Source organism: Balaenoptera borealis (assembly GCF_965194805.1).
Source record: "Balaenoptera borealis genome assembly, chromosome: 19".
Classification (NCBI taxonomy): Eukaryota; Metazoa; Chordata; class Mammalia; order Artiodactyla; family Balaenopteridae; genus Balaenoptera; species Balaenoptera borealis.
This window is the reverse complement of record NC_138878.1, coordinates 21,937,207-21,954,378: the sequence shown is the minus strand read 5'-3', so window position 1 is coordinate 21,954,378 and position 17,172 is coordinate 21,937,207.

Sequence of the window (17,172 nt, the reverse complement as noted above, 5' to 3'; positions counted from 1 at the left end):
AGAAGAATACTCACCTTAGGAAGATATATCTACTAAGAAAATAAAGGAGTAATAGCTACAGAATTATCAGGTTTTAAATTCTACGATTAATAACATGTCTCAGATATTCCATTTATATAGTATTTCTTAAATAACTTCTTTAAAAAATAAAATAGAGATTTACCTTTTAGATATTATAAAGTTAAGAATTTCAGGTAATCCAGACGTATCTTCCTCAGTTATTTCAAACGAATCCACTTGCCTCTATTGAAAAAGAAAAGTCGATTCAATGATTGTTTCTTCTTAAATTCATTCATTTTACAATCATTTATGCACTATATAATAGATAATGTGTAAAAGCTCAAAGTTTAAAAGCAAAAAAAAAAAATCTGCTCTGAAGGAATTAATGGACTTTGACACTGGTGAAAACAAACACTTAACTCAATAAGGGTTCTAATCCTGACAAAAGTATAAATCTTTATGTGATTGCCCAGGGATGTTTCCAGAGGAGGAAATGATGCTGAGACCTGAGTTCTGAGGAGTAGGAGTTGTTTGCCTGTCCATTAAGAGTGGAGACAGAAATAACAAGCCCTCTGGGAAATGTGCAGGGTCCTTTCAGAGAAGTACCGAACATCCTATTTTCGTGGATCAATCTACATGACTGGAAAACATCACTCAGGAAATGAGGCTGCAGAAACCAGTGAGGTCATATCATGCCTATTATGTTCTTGTGTGAATTTCATCCTCAAAGTGGCAGAGTAACCCTGAAAGGACAGTGTCTGAGAGCAGAGACTCCGTGCCGTCCAAAGTCTACATACTGACAATTTCTACATGGCTGCTCTTATGTTCTTGGACAGTGCTCTTCAGACTTTTTTTGTTCATGCATTCAAATGAATTTTGAAAACCTCAACCTCTCGCAAATATTTAAATTGACACAAAACATTTAACTTTAAGTGTAGGCAATTATAAATGTTGGAATTCCTGGCATATTTTAATGCTGAAATTTTAAAAAGACATGTAGATTAATCTTAAAAATACATTCAATGAAATGAAAATCTTACAGCAAGTTGATAACCACTTTTTTTGGGTTCCTGGACCCAATTCCAGCGTGTGGAAAGGGGTGTTTCCACATCACCAATAAGCAATTCTCAGACACCAGCTGGGGGTCCTACAAGTCAACCCAACTATGACACTATCTGCCCAGAGACAGTGTCAGATCTGATAGGTAAAAGGCTCAGTCCCACAATATTGCCCTTCCTCGCCATACTCCCCTGCACAACACACGCACACTTCGGATACCAGTCAAAAGCCCAGGTAGTCACCTGTATTTTTGACTCACCAACTATAAATCACAGGTTCCCATGACCCCCTCCTTGGGTTCCATTAATTTGCTTGAGCCGCTCACAGAACTCAGAGAAACATTTTACTTACTAGATTACCAGTTTATTATAAAAGGATATAATTCAGGAACAGCCAGATGGAAGAGATGCACAGGACCAGGTATGGGGAAAGGGTGAGGAGATTCCTTGCTCTCTCTGAAGGCACCACTCTCCCTGAATGTCTACAGGAAGCTCTCCGAACCCTGTCTTTTGGGCTTTTTATGGAAACATTATTACATACGCATGATTGATTAAATGATTGGCGCTGGCAGCTGATGCAACTTTCAGCCCCTTTCCCCTCCTTGGAGGTCAGGGGGTGAACTGAAAGTTTCAACCTCTAACCACAGAGTTGGTTCCCCTGGCAACCGCCACCCATCCTTAAGTGAGTTCCAAAAGTCACCTCACGAATATAACGAAAGCCACTTTTATTAAATTCCAAGTGCTTAGGAGATCTGTGCCAGAAATGGGGATGAAAACCAAGTATATATTTCTTATTACAAATCACAATATCACACCACCATCAATCATTTTATAAATTAACAAGAAAACTTTTCTTTAACAGTTTTATTTCTTTTCTACTTGAACTCATTTTTTTTTTTCACTGTTTTAAAAAAGTTTATCCTAATGTAATTGTTTATCCTGGAAAGTATTTTATTTTTCATCATACCATACTTTATAACAAAATGCATTTGTAAAATATTTATAAATTATGCACATGAAATATTTTTATATTATAGCATCCTACAGCTAAAAGGCTCTAAGTCTTTGAACTAAATTAGATTAATATTATATTGCAATTAATATAAAAATATTAGTATAAATTTTTTCCAACCTTAATCACATAAAAATATTTTTGCTAAATTGGATTCTTACTGTGAAAGGAACTTTTTATCAAGTAAATCATTTATTCACAGAAGAATATTTTTTCTCAGTAGAATGGGACAAAGACCAACACCAGTTAAACTTTTTTATTTTTAAACAGAGATAAATGCTGAGTACGCATGTACACAGATAAATAGAAGGGAATAAAAGGAGTTTTGCCATATAAAATCACTCAATTTGGCAAGCCCCTTTCAAGTTGCAATTAAAAAATTTCATAAACCTCTATCACCAAAAAATGTTCAATGATCTGTCAGTAGATACCTCCATTATGTACACCTATAATTTTGTTGGAGAAAAGTACTGAAAATCATTTGATTTGCAAGAAAATTAATTTTCTAGTCAATGGAGTCATTACTTTCCTCAATGTCTGGGAAGTGCATCAAAAAAGTTTTACTAAACTTAACAAATTGTTATTAACTTAACCTGTTGTTCATCCATTTAGAAGCACCTTGTTTAACCTTACCTAACCTGAAAGAGTTGAAAGACGTAATATCATTAACTTAAAGCATCTTTGCCAATATTACATGAATATCAATATACATAACAATTATTTCTGTATTGAAGTATAACTTACAAGTAGTAAGTTGCACTTACATTTGGCTCATGGCTCAATGGAGTTTTACTTTATCTAGATGAAGTCATATATCTATGTATGCACTATCTATACAAAGTCAATATCCTTCTGGCCTCTTTTAGCATTCTCTAAAAACAATACTGAAGTGCAAGGGAGGAAAACCTTTTCAATAAATGGTGCTGGGTCACTTAGACAATCAAAGGAGAAAGAAAAAGTATATTGTACCCCTGCCACGGTTGGAGGAGGTTACTGACAGGACATGACCTCCGGTGAACCTGCCCACTGGGCTCAGGCAATCAGAGGCTCTATACACCCTGCCTTTGGAATGTAGTTCTGCCCACTGTTTCCACAGCTGTGGCCAGTTTAAGAATATAGCTTTTAGAGAGTAATGTGTCATTGAGATCATCTGCACTGAATACCTGACTGAACCCAGTTAAAGCCTCCATGCAAACTTTTAAGATTCTTGTAGGTGGGTGCGGAGATCTCCTCCTCTCAAAAGGTGGCCCAGGACAAGTCTCGCATGTAAGTTCCTTTGCTTATTATAAACAAATATTTAATTCTAGATATATTGTAGAACTAAATATGAAGGGAGAAAATAAAGCTTTCAGAGGAAACATAAGAGAACATCATTATTTCTTTGGAGAGGATTAAAGATTTTCTGAATGGGACAGTAAAATTGTTGAACGTTAAAGAAAAAAGTGAATATATCAGATTATACGAAAATTGAGAACTTCAATGTATTCAAAGGATCCATTAACAGAGTTGTCAACTGAAAGAAAAGCCCTGACGGGCAACTTTACTGTTAGGCAAAGTAATACCAGGGCCTTAACGGCTTTGCAACCGAGGGAGACCCAGTCAGGCCAGATACCGCAAAGTGAGTCCCACCATTGGGGCTGTGACTGTAAAGGTAAAAAACAAACAAGGTGAAAAAGCCATTCAGTTCTGATTGGTTGGTGGGTAGCTGTAACAGTTATTTTGGTTCAGTACTTTCCAAATGTCAAACTGTTACCGAATTAAGTCATAAGCACCCTGCTCTGGCCCTAGCCCGGCCAAGGCTCTCTTGCCTTGGTGGGGACGGGTTCTTTTTCCCATCAGGTTCAAGCAGCCGAGTAACAAAACCTAAGCTGAAAGCAACACAGCACAAGCTTTATTCAGCGGCCAAAGAACAGAGAAGCGGGAACTAAGTTCATAGATCAACATCTCGCCCACGTGGCAAGACGGATTTAATTTTAAAAAGTAAAGACAAAGCGGAGAGGCATGAGGCTAATGATAGGGAGGCATATGCATTAGTCTACAGGGGAGAGGCAGTTTTTCCAGGGAGGGGGGTGCCACCCCCTTTCTATCCTTTTTGGGTCTGGTCATGGCTGCTGGTAGGTGTGCCCTTTAGTACGCTAGTGGAGTAAAATCAACGTATAATGAGACTCAGGGTCTGTTGGAGGTCAGATTCATCGCCATCTTCGTCCCAGCTGGTTTTACTGTTGCTGTTGTTTGTAGCTTCCCTTATCTCTGGACCCTTTGGCTTAAAGATTTACGTTAACTCTAGCTAAAGGTGGGGTTGGAGGGTTGTGAGCAAAGACCTGGAGCAGCTCTGACAACAAAACTGCAAGCAGGTACTTCTGCAAAGGGAGACAATAAGGCAGCCATTTGTTCTTCTTAATTATGCTTTTGCTTTTCCATTGCTCTGAGGACTATTATCAGTCATCGTGGCATTTCTTGTGCTAGCCTTGGCCTCTTTTTTTTTTTTTTCTATTGCCAGAGTGACCAAACAATCCGATAGAATGAGGGAAGATGGTCACAGTACATATTTTATTTTCAGAATATATAAAATAACTCTGATGAATCCTTAAGGAAAAGATGAACGACCTAATAGAAGAGTGGGCATACTACTTGAAAGCATTTCACACAAGTGTAGATGCAAAGGTCTAATGAGCCCAGAGAAGGTGATCAGCCTCATGAGAAAAAGCTTGTGAAAATCACAACGCGTTACCACGTGCCAACTACCCAAAAGGCCGGAAGAGCTAGGCAGACAATACCAAATGTTGGCAATAATGGGGGAGACATTAGGAATTCTCCTGATATTATCAGTTGGTGAAACTCTTTGGCAGTTTCTTATAAAGTTAAGCATATTTTATGACCCAGAAGTTTCGTGCTTAGTTATCTACTCAACAGCAGTTTAGTATCATTTATTGAAAAAACTTTGCTTTCCACTTGGAAACTTTGCTGCAAATCAAGTGACCCCCGTTGTATGTTCCTAAGCGAGTACCGTACTTTTTTGCAGATGGGCGGGGCGTCCCGCGTGCTCACTGAGCGCTGTGGGGAGGGGTCGGGCCCAGAGGACCCGGACCGGGGCAGGCGGTGCTGCCGGCTGGAGCGGAGAGAAACCGTGGAGGGAAGAGCTTGCTGGCGCGCAGCGCCTCTGCCGCCGCCGCCCATGCTCTCTGAATTACTGTGCGGTTAGGGAAGGTCTTAAAATCAGGTACTGGGCCCTTGAGTTTGTTCTTCAAGATTGTCTTGGCTGTTCTTAGAGTGTTTGCATTCCCGGATGAGTTGAGAATTATCTTGTCAGCATCTACAAATAAAAAGCCTGCATTTTTTTTTTTTTTTTTTTTTTGATTGGAGCAGTCGTGAATCTATGGGAGAATTGAGATATTAACAATTTGAGTCTTCCAAAAGAATTAGGTACGTTTTAAGGTTTCTTGTATCTTTAAAATGTTACAGTTCTGGATGCTGTTTTCTACAACTTTGTTAATAACTCTGAATTATAGATTATTTTACACTCCTAGCTCCCTGTGAAGTCTACGAATATAAAACTAATGACCATAGAAAACTGGAACTTAATCTTTCCATTTTTCATTCCGGGTGTTTATGTTTGCTTGTTTTTTGTTTGTTTTTTGTTCTTCCTTTCATCTGCGTTCAGTTTGCTCATCTAAATTCCTTAAGTGTTTTGGTACTAATTTCATCCAAAATAATAGTGACCCAAGGCTAGCCATTCGCATTCTTTCCAGTTCTAGCATACAACCCATATATGTGTTTACAGTAGAGAGTTATAAATAACATTGAAATGCCATTCAGTTAGAGTCGTTCTCCAAGACTGTAAAGAGATGGATGGTCTCCAGGGGAGGGTTGTCATAAAAAGGAAAATCAAACCAGCTGAATAATACAATAAGTCACTGTAAAAAGCTAGCTCAGCCAAGCAGGGATATGAAAGGTGGCAGCCTTTGAGGAGATGGCTGACAGATTTCATTTGTTGAGGATCAGATCTTGCCCTGGTGTCACATGTCATATTTTCCCACCACCCTTTTGGTGTTCTACAGGCACCCTCTCCAGGTGCTGTCAGGGGAATATGCAGAGGCTGCCAGTGAAATGGCAGGCGTGGTTAAGTCAAGTGTATAAAAAACAGCCATTTTCTCCCCTCCTCTCCTGCTGAAAGGTTCAAACAGAATCTCTAGTTGATTTACTAATCATATAGGAAGAAAGTGAAGCTAGACTAAATAAGTTTGACTCGCCCCCTTCTTTCCTTCTCTCCCTCCCTCCCTCCCTTCCTTCCTTCCTTCCTTTCTCTCTCTCCCACCTTCTTTCCTTCCTTCCTTCCTGCCTTTCTCTCTCTCTCTCCCCCCTCCTTTCCTTCCTTCCTTTCTCTTTTTCTTTTTCTCTTCCTTCCTTTCTCTTTCTTCCCCTCTCCCCTTCCCAGCCTCCCTCTCTGCCTTTCTTCGTTATTCTTTTCCCTATTTTCTTTCTCTTAATTCTTCTTTAGTTCCTTTTTTAATTTTCAATGTAATTTGCCTTCCCTACCCCAGCCGACTTACCTGATTTCTACTTCTCCCTTGCACCTTGTGATTACAGAGTTTTATAATAATTCTTTTATGATTATTTTCTGACTGTGTTGTCTTTTGATAGTCTGAGAGTAATCCATCCAAAGGTTGTCTAAGGCTCATGCTTGCTTCATCGGTTGTCTTTAAGAAGAGTCTCCTTGACCTCTTCATTCAATTTTACCACTCTCACTCTCCTTTCTCTTTTTATATCTTGTGTGTGTGTGTGTGTGTGTGTGTGTGTGTGTGTGTGTACCTTCTCTTTGTCAAGGCACTGTGCTAGGCACCAAGACCTGAAAGATTAGCAAATGTTCACCTCTGACCAAGACACCAACTTATTCCTTCAATTGTCTCTTAGTTTGACAATTGAGGATTCCAATCTGTGTATCAAGAAGGAAGTCAAGGCCTTCACAATAAAGATCATACAGAGTTTACACATAAACTTGAAACATGGTATTCAGAGCTTTACAATTTATGTAGGGATATTATTTATATATGCACTTTAAATAAATGTTGTGATTTTCTCTCACAAGGCAACAGAGGAATCTGAGGTTTGATTCAGTCTGAGATTCTGATACCGGGGTCTCTATATGAGTTCATGATTCTCAGCCAACTCCATTCCTGATCCTACCCTATTCTCTTTTCTATCCCCAACTAAGACACTGACAATGTAGTTAAAGTTCGCAAAATTATTTCAATAAACATGTTTGAGTCTAATAACCGAAAATTAATATGGTAATACTATAAAAGGGAACCAGACATCTTAACCAATTGTCCTCAACCTACCTGTGTATACTATGTACTGTGTGCAATTGCTTATTCTCTCTCTCTCTCTCATAGACACACATACACACAATATATACTGTGTAAGTCATGCAATAAGTTTGAAGAAATATTTTGAATGAATGACTAAATCATCTTGAAATAATTATTTTTCAGTGTACTATATTTTGAATGATATTTTGAACAATATAGAACGGACAATTTCAAATTATAAGTATAGGTTTTAAACATGACAGTTATTTGAAAAAATTATAGAAACCTTTTCATGTATATTTGGAGTAATAATATACTCCATACAGGCCTCAAAGTTTGAGAATCAAAAGTAAGCTTTATAAAAGTGTTGTGTGAACCATAAAGCTATTATCATCATTTATGTCATTAACAGTGACGTTATTTCATAAATATTTGGGGAAATGTCATTAGCATAAAATAGTATATTTTCACGATGATGAATTTTAATAAGGGAATAAAGCTAAATAGACATATGTATTTATGTGTGTGTGTGTGTGTGTGTGTGTGTGTGTGTGTGTCTGTATATATATATAAAATTATAAATAGTTTCTCTCTTTTTGTGTATATAATTAGAAGTATTCAATATGGAATATCTATGCACAATATAAAACTTAAAGCATTTTTCTGAGGACTAGGATTTGATTATACCCTATTTAAAATCTAGTAAGTTGAGCCTGATACTTTTTTTTAATAGATGCTGGCAGAAGACATGAAACTGCTTGGTCAGAGACAAAGGACTTCATCACTCATGGCACAGTAAGTCGCATGAGTATCCACATGTTTGTATTAGTTCTGCTTGCCCCACAAATCCCACGCAGACGGTCTAGACAGATGCCTGCTACACAGAGGGTTCTAATGCAGAAGGGAATCACTGAGCTTACAAAGCCTACCATTTTATAGCAAGCAGGAGACAAGTAAACCTTTGTCCCCAAGGGAGATGTTACCTCACCCCTTGCTGCAAACACAACTCTGAGAAATGGCCCAGGTAATGTGTTCAAGCATGAACTGTGGCACCAGCAGCGCGTGTGGAAACATGAGAGATGCAGGGAGAAATGTCTCATATAGTTTTGAATTTCCCTGTGAAGAAAAATAATGTTGAATCTATATAACTTGGTATTTACTGTAATTCTGGGCTTTGCTCTAGTATTTTAAACCCAGACTTAATATAAAAATGATTTTGTTTCAACCAAGTGAGATTGAGTCCTCTAACGTTTACTTATTGCCTACTGTGTGTATGTCACTGAGCTGGGTGCTTTGTTATATAAGAGACCATTCAGTGCATAAGAAAGCATTCCAATAAAAAGGCTTTCAAAAATAGTATTTCAAACAGCAGACTGTCTGAGAAGAAGCAAGGCAAAAAGGAAGCTATTGTCTAGCAGTGATCAATTTCAGACAGTTTCAAAATGCCTCTGGTGATATCATTCTCACCATCTCATAATGTTTTGCAAATTGTTCGGAAGAAAACATTAAATCACCCGGTCAGTAGAGCTATTCTGTTCCCTATAACTCATATAAATCCACTGTGTACAGGAAATCATTTAATCACTCCAATGCCATTCTCATAGATAAAGCTCTGCCTCTTTCTTTAGAATTATGTTACAGATGTTGCAGAATCTGTTTATTCATAGAAAGGAAAATGTCAAAAAGTGTACAGTTTCTGTCCTGATGGAGGGTTTAATGCATTTGTGTGCACACACATACACACACAGACTGACCTCTTGCCGTCTCTGTCACCCTTCTAACCATCATCCTCCTAGCAAAATCTCTCAACTGCAATAACCAACAAATTATTCTATAGTTTGCACTCTGATTTACTCCATTTTCTTATACATTATTACAATCTTAGGTAGAGTGATCTTCAAAATGTAAACCTAACAATTTATCTCCATGTTAAAGCCATCCAATGGTATCCTATTTTTGTTGGGTTAAAGCAAAAACTGCTTAACAATATCTGCAACCCCCTAGATTTTCTACATTAGGAGTCTGAAAACAGTGGCCCATGAGCTAAATAAACTTTCAACATTATTTGTAAATAAAAATTTATTGGTATGTAGCCATACATACTTACTTATGTATTGTCCGTGGCTGATTTTGCACTACTACCAAAGAGCTGAATAGTTGCAATAGGACTGTAAGGCTTGAAAAATTAAAAAATATCTCTCTTGCCTGAATTTGTATTCTTTTCTTAATGGAAGTATAGTTGATTTGCAATATTGTGTTAGTTTCAGGAGTACAGCAAAGTTACAAGATTCGGTTATACATATATATGTATATATTTATATTTTTTATATTCTTCTCTATTATATTTTATTACAAGATATTGAATATAGTTCCCTGTGCTATGCAGTAAGTCTCTGTTGTTCATTTTCTATGTGTTTGTGTGCATGTGTTAATCTCATACTCCCAGTTTATCCCTCCTCCCCTTCCCCTTTGGTAACCGTAAGTTTGTTTTCTATGTCTGTGAGTCTGTTTCTATTTTGTAAATAAGTTCATTTGTACTATTTCTTAGATTTCACATATAAGTGATATCATATAATATTCGTCTTTTTCTGTCTGACTGACTTCACTTAGTATGATAATCTCTAAGTCCATCCAGATTGCTGCAAATGGCATTATTTCATTCTTTTTTATTGCTGAGTAATATTCCATTGTATGTATATACTGCATCTTCTTTATCCATTCATCTTTTTTAAAATTAATTTATTTATTTTTGGCTGTGTTGGGTCTTCATTGCTGTACGCAGGCTTTCTCTATTTGCAGCGAGCGGGGGCTACTCTTCGTTGTGGTGCGTGGGCTTCTCATTGCAGTGGCTTCTCTCGTTGTGGAGCACGGGCTCTAGGTGTGCGGGCTTCAGTAGTTGTGGCACACAGGCTTAGTAGTTGTGGCTCACGTGCTCTAGAACACAGGCTCAGTAGTTGTGGCGCACAGTTTTAGTTGCTCCTCGGCATGTGGGATCTTCCTGGACCAGGGCTTGAACCCATGTCCCCTGCATTGGCAGGCGGATTCTTAACCACCACACCACCGGGGAGGTCCCATATCCATTCATCTGTTGATGAACGCTTAGGTTGCTTCCATATCTTGGCTATTGTTAATAGTGCTGCTGTGAACATTGGGGTGTGTGTATCTTTTCGAATTAGAGCTTTAGTATTTTCTGGATATATGCCCAGGAATGGGAATACTGGATCATATGGTAACTCTGTTTTTAGCTTTTTAGGGAACCTTCATACTGTTCTCCACAGTGGCTGCACCAATTTACATTCCCACCAACAGTGTAGGAGAGTTCCCTTTTCTCCACACCCTCTCCAGCATTTATTATTTGTAGACTTTTTGATGGTGGCCATTCTAACTGGTGTGAGGTGATATCTCATTATAGTTTTGATTTGCGTTTCTCTAGTAATTAACGATTTTGAGCATCTTTTCTTGTGCTTGTTGGCCATCTCTGTCTTCTTTGGAAAAATGTCTATTTAGATCTTCTGCCCATTTTTTGATTGGGTTGTTTGTTTCTTTTTATTGAGTTATATAAGCTGTTTGTGTATTTTGGAAATTAAGCACTTCTTGGTTGCGTCATTTGCAAATACTTTCTCCCAGTCTGTAGGTTGTCTTTTCACTTTGTTTATCGTTTTGCTGTGCAAAAGCTTATAAGTTTGATTAGGTCCCATTTGTTTATTTTTGTTTTTATTTCTACCAAGTTTGTATTTTATTGCTGCATAACTAACTACAACAAAATTATCAGTTTAAAACAGCAAAAATGTATTACCTGCCACTCCCAAACCCCACACCAAGGTACCCCATGAACATCTGGAACAGTGTTCAATGAAACATGAAACTTAAACTCTAAAAGAAAGTCTACTTAAATTTGAAGTGAAGCATTTGACAGTCAAGGACAGTCAGTATTGCCAATGTGTCTTTTTTGATTTTATTCAAGTAGTTTGTTCCATTACTGCAGTCAAATAGGTACGATTTAAAATGTTGATTCCTAGAAGGAAAACAACCTGTTAATAATGGGTAGAAGACTTGAATGCATATCTAGCCAAAGAATGTATTACAAAAGCAAATAAGCACATAAAAAGATGCTCAAAATCAATAGTAATAAGGGAATTGCAAATTAAAACCACAATGAGCTACGAGTGTCTACCTAGTAGTATTACTAGACCTAAAGACCAGAATTTTCAAGTATTACAGAGCAGGGGTTGCCTGGAGTGAGGAATGCTTGTGAGGACTGAGTGCAAAGGGATAATAAGGAACGTGTTGGAATAATGAAAGTGTTCTAAGTCTAGATTGTGGTGCTTATTTCAGGATTACACACATTTGTCAAAATCCATCCAACTATACATTTATGTTGTACACTTTAGTTATGGAATTTGCATGGAAATTATAATTAAAGATGTTTAAAATGTGTATGGCTCATAATCTCCCAAATTTTCCTATAGAATTTTTGTTTGAAAAATATATTTTAGTTTCCAGAGAATCCTTTAAATACATACTACATGCACACACATATACACACTCACACATATATACACACACGCATCCCCCTCCACAGGTAGTTGTGAGACGGTAGGCTGACAAGACTGGTAGAATCTACATGCAAGGTAAAGTCTGAGGGTAAACAAACTAAAATAAGCAAAAAAAGTTATCTATAGAGAGGAGAATTGAGGAGACACCTACCCAGTAAAAAGAGAACTCTGCATGTGTGTGTGTGTGTGTGCGCGTGCATGTGTGCGTGTGTGTGTGTTTGCGTGCGCACGCACATTTGTGTGTGACAGAGAAAGAAAGATGCCACCGTATATGATTTTATACTTTCGACCCTTCAGTCAGACATTTACTATTTGAACGAATTTGTATGGATTTTTTCCTTACAAATAAATAGACTTGATTAAAATAGAATGGAATAGAGAAGGAGGTTTTGAATACTGAATTTTAAATGGTGACAAAAATCGTATGTATGAATATGCATATGTGTATAAGAGTTTGATGTTTTAGGATCTGTATATAATGTGGTGAAGCTTAAGTGTTCATTAAGCCATAATTTTTGTGGTCCTAGTGTGAATCAGGGCTGTTCTGAGTGCATTTTTATATTCTCCTACAATTAATTCTCATAATTTTTAGATGAGAATGTGGTGTTTACAGCGGGTTGTGTGAAACTCTCCTCTATCTTATACTTAGAACCAGTATTGGAATAAGACACAGGAGAGCTGGAGATGGACATAAAAATATCAGCTTAGCAAACAAGTTAATTGAAGAATGTGCAAAAGATTTTTACTAATCCTTTATAAAACATGTCACCGTCTCAAGTATATACTTTGAAACAGCTCACTGGAGAGAAATTTGGGATCTCAAGCAAATCAGTGTCCCAAGACATCTGTCTTGCACTGCAGAAAAGCAAGAGAAAGAAAGTGTTCTTAATCCCAACAGTCTTTAGGTTAGCACAACAAAACCAAGGTACATGAACTAAGTAAAGGAAGTCACCCACAGTGAGATCATTCAATCTGCCTCTTTTCTCCCCTTCTATACAATTAAAGACTTAATTTTCCCATTTTACAGATGGGGAATCTGTGCATCGATACAGGTAAGATACGGAGAGTTACACAACATATCCAAAGTCACACAGTTTTAAGGGGTATATTTGAATACCAGCCGATTTGTATAAGGATTATACACATAACAGTTATACTGTTTTTTTCTTCTCACTATATTTTATCTGGAGACTTCAGTTTCAAAAGATAGGGTCTGATTATGTAGACCTGCAGTGCTAAGGAATTAAGTTTGCATACTGAAATTATGGAAAACAATATATATTTCTGGTATAGCAAATGACATATTTGGTTTTTAGAAGGAAAAAAAGTCACACTTAATAATGTCATACCTTAAATCCAAACTGCTTTCAATTCTTTATATTTTCAGTGTCTAACTTCTCCTGTGGTTATGCATTATACATTCTTTCTCCCTTCTGTGGGCATATTTAAGTTTTCTTGTGTTTTCACCTTCTCTTGGCTCTCAGGCATACTGGGAAAACAAGGTGATAAATTGTGTGACTGGGAAAAGGGAATCTGTGAAGAGAAAGAGACATGCTTTTACCAATTCTTTTCAATGTTTTGTGAGATTCTTAGTCAACACCATGTGGATTTTATGTGTAAATGGGACAGAGACAAAGAAGTTGACCTCTGAAATGAATAAGGCATGTGGTATTCTAGGAACTTGGGTGGTAGCGATAAGAAGTATGTATGTATGCATTATATATATATACACACATATATATATGTATGTATGTATATATATATATTTTTAAGCAGCTCCTATTTTACCCTTGGCACCACAATCCTTTTCCAATTCTGAATCCCAGCCAGATTCCTCAACTCCACCAATGTGTCTCTCACTGAAAAATAAATGTCATGTTGAATCCGTCTCCAACATCTTGTTTCTCTAAGGGGATTAATTGAATATTAACTACATCTTGATTGAGTAGATACCCAATACCAAAAAAAAAAAAAAAATGAATATCATCTAGAAAAGCTTAGCAATTAGCTAGACCAACTTCTTCATTATTCAGATGATGAAACTGAGTCCTCTTTCTGACCAGACCCTAAACTTGGGGCCCTGTCTGTGACTCAATTATTACAGTTTAGCAAGGATCCTGCAGTCAGTTTATCAGAAATCCCCTACTCTTTGTCTGACCACCTGATCATCCTGGCCTGCTCTCAGGAAAATCCCTTTTGGAGCAAAGAATCACCCTACCTCTTAGTAGTTTTCCATCTGCCACCCTCCTCCTTACCCGGACCCTGCAACCCCTGCCCTTGACTATAAATCCCCAGTTTTCCTTATTGTGTCCAGAATTGCACTCATCTCTCTTGCCTACTAAAAAACTTCATTATAGTACTCCCTCCCTTGAATATATTCTTTGATACTGTCTTTAACAAATGTCATGAATAATTTTTCTTGTTTTTTTCCTTAAGCACAAGGTGTGCTTATTGCTACTGGCGTATCATTGATCCTAGACCTTCTCAGCCAACTGAGATGGATCGTATATGCATGTATAAAGACACATATATTTACATTCTGTGTACTCTATATTTAGATATGTGTGAAACTAGTAAAATAGTGGAGGTTTTGTATATTCATGATATATATGTGTGTATGTGTGTGCCTATATGTATATATACACATACATATAAATATATGCATTCATATGTTGTATTTATTCTATAAATCATTATTATTTCTTACAGGATTTTTTCTGCTTAAAATTGGATTTTCAACCTATACATGTGGCTGTATGCAAATAAAATGGATCAATTCTGTATTCAAATCCAATATATGTAAATACAACATAAAGCTTCAAAATATTACTGTTCACTATTTAGTCAGATGCACAAGCCACAGTTATATATGGATTCTGCTAGTGATAGAAATCAACTCCTGTCACACACATGCCCAAGACGAGAATGTGGGTGATGGAAGAGAAGGCATCACAACTATCTTCAGTTGTTTATAGATAGTATGAGAGAACTGTTTCCTAGTACTGAGAAATATCTAGGTTGAAATCCTACCTTGTATCATTTGTAGAAACAGCTCCCTTGGAATATCCTCCCAGAGCAATCCTTACGATCATTTGTGACAATATCTTGCAGGGATGACACACCTAGGGTTGTGATTTTTAGTCTAGGGAATATACATACTAATGACCATTGCTCTTTGAAATGGCTAGGTTGGTTTACAATCCAAGCAGCACCCAGAGGTGCTTTCTGTTCCCTCACTTTCTCAAGCATTATCCAGCTTTCTACTCTGTGGGAAATGACAATGCAAAGTGATCTCCCTTTGTTCTGTAAATTTTTATTTTGTTGATTGTACTTTTTGGTCATATACTTATCATACATTTGCATCCCCTATGTGACTTTCCTATTCATTTAATGTACCTATTGTTCTTGATTTTGTCTCATTTTCTTGTTTTGCAGCCAAACCTTGTCAATTTAAGTTATGATTTATCCTCAGTTTTAAATTTTGCAAATAACTTGCCTCAACTTGACTTATGTCTGTTGTATTTGTCTATGTTTTCATTTTTTGAATGGAAGTCCTTAAATTTGATGGATTTTAACCCAGCAAATTTCTCTTATATAGTTTATTTTTTCCATGACAGGCATAAATCCTCTCTCTCCCATTGAGCAATGATAGTCTATCATTTCCTCTTTTCCCTTTATAATTCTAAATTTCGTATTTAAATACATAAACCCTTAAAGGTTTATTTTTGTATGTTGTGAAGTATTTACATTATTATTTTCATGTAATGAGAACTTTCACAGTGTATCCATAAACTAATCAGTTCTTTCCTAAGTAGGTTTTGATCTCCTGTATCTATCATAAACTGAGTTCTCATACATAGAACGTTCTGTTTCTGGGTTCTGTGTTCCATTTCATTTTTTGTCTATCTCAGCCCAAGTAACTATTTTGAATAATAGTTTGGAGAATATTTTGGAGAATATTTAAAATCTGATAGCGCAAATTTTCTGTTTGCTCAAAATTTTCATGATTGTCTTGAGCGTCCATGATTTTTTCCTACATAAATTTTCCAAAAAGTGCAGCTGAAATTTCATTAGACTTCCAAATATGTTTAAATTCATTTGAGGGTGAATTGGCACTTTTATAATATATTAAGTAATCCTGTTCATCAACATGTTATCTCTTTTTTCATTAAGATAGTTTTTCACTTGTTTGGTTATTCAATCCTTCCCATTATCTCAATCTTAAAAGCTTCTCAACAATACTTATCATAACCTCTCCTAATTGTATTCCCTAGATAGTACAGATCCCACTCCTAAATTCATGAATGATGTAACATAATCATATTCAGTTCAAAGAATAATGTTATGTTCATTCATTAATTTCATTATGTTCATTAAGACTAGAGTTTAAGTTATACCTTTTTCATCAACTAATTGTGACTTTAGAAAAGTCATTGTGCATCTATATCTCAATTTTCTTCTTTGTATAATAGATTAATAGATTAAATATCTGATTTAAAATGTCTAGAATGTAGTAGACTCATCAATGACTAGTAATAAATAATCATATTAATAATACATATTATTCTTAGTATTCTCAGTATTCTACTTAGTTACTATTTAGTAAACAAACTAAATTCTTCATGTGCATGAGCACTGACATGGATGATACCATACATATCAATTTTTATGTTTACTGTGATGCCATTGTTACCTCTGACTGTTTGAAATGAGTATCCACTAGTTCTAGAGGATGATATATTTATAATATTGTTTTTAAAGAGTTTTTATAGGCCAGATCTTTGGTAAGTGTATTACACACAAAATTTTGATCAAAATGAACAAATACTCTATGTGTTAGATGTAAATATTGCCCCTGTTTTATAGATGATTAAACTTTGCTCCAGTAATTTTTCTTGAGGTGCTCAATTTCACATAGCTTGATCTGAGATGTAAACTCAGGTCTGCCTAAATCCAGAACTTCTGTGCTTAAATACTAGGCGGACCTATTACACAAGCTTAGACAAGAGCATTTCCCTTCTGCTGTCATTATTGTGGAATGAAAGGACATTTACACAAACTTTTCAACAATTAGTAGAGATGAAAGGGATATTTGTAGTTTACTCTCAGGGAGCAGAACATTATAAAGAACAATTTCCTGTTGTCTGAGGGTTCTATTTAATTGAAGATTTTTCTCTCCTTTGTTCTGTGTAAGAGTCTTAGCTTGCCATTACAATTCTCTTCAGAAACTAAAGGGG